Here is a 1,063-nt window from a genome sequence, read left to right on the forward strand (position 1 = left end):
GGGGCGAAGGTGATCGCTGCCCCAGGGCCCGACAAGGCTCTCGACGGCCCTGTATGTAGCATACGTGTTGCCACGTCGACACAATAGAGATAATTTAGAAGTTGGACTTCGACCCTGTCTGTCGGGACAAACCTGTTCATTGTACGTCTATTTTCAATCATTTTTTTCTTCATTCTGTCCGATACTGAACGTAAGCTGTTAAGTGAAGGGGAATAATAAATATATGGATGCCTTGCAAGTAAATTGTTTGTCTTTGTTACATCCCCTGTTTCAGTCTGGAAAAGTTTCTATGATTAACTGAACACACCGTACATGTATAATTATTATCATAACTCATCACGAGTCACGAGTAGAAATTCAGATCTCAGACATAATGATTATACAGCTACAATTTTTATGCATCCACCCTCCCCCCCCCCAAAAAAAAAAATATAACAAAATCAGCTCCTCCCTAAGCTCTCAATCTGTTTTTGTTGTAGAATGGCAGAATTTATTTCTATTTGTAGGCTATAGCAAAACGAAGAAAGGTCAAACTGCCCCAAATCCAGCTATGTACACATTTGAGAAGACAGAGCAGCAAAATTCTCAGAGGAACATTCGTGCACCGTCAGCTCAGTTGGCATCTTGCTGGGTTAGTCCAAATCCTAAAGGGGTGTTTTATGGAGTTTTTCTTCTTTTCCCCCCCCCCAAGCTCTCCGTTTACTTGCACCTGCCTCATCGGGGATAGACAATAAAATGCTTTCTTTAAAAAATCTCACGGTGTTGAAAAGGGCGTTAAACCCACACCCTACGAGCGATGAAGAGGTCTTACAAGATTCCTACCTACGCGGTTAGCAATGTGGACATCTTATATAAGTCATTCTAGAGTCTATGACGAATCAGACAACCGTTTTGCGGTTCTTCATGCACTTTTTTAAAAAGTGGGTTTTTTGTGGGGGGTTTTTGTTGTTGTTTTTTTCGACGTTACTTTTGAAGGGAAAGTACAAAGGCGTCAAAGGTTGAATGAAAGGAAGAATGAGACAGGGGAGCCGAGAGAGAGAGAGAGAGAGAGAGAGAGAGAGAG

This window comes from Aplysia californica, unplaced genomic scaffold (genome assembly GCF_000002075.1).
Source record: "Aplysia californica isolate F4 #8 unplaced genomic scaffold, AplCal3.0 scaffold00204, whole genome shotgun sequence".
Classification (NCBI taxonomy): domain Eukaryota; kingdom Metazoa; phylum Mollusca; class Gastropoda; order Aplysiida; family Aplysiidae; genus Aplysia; species Aplysia californica.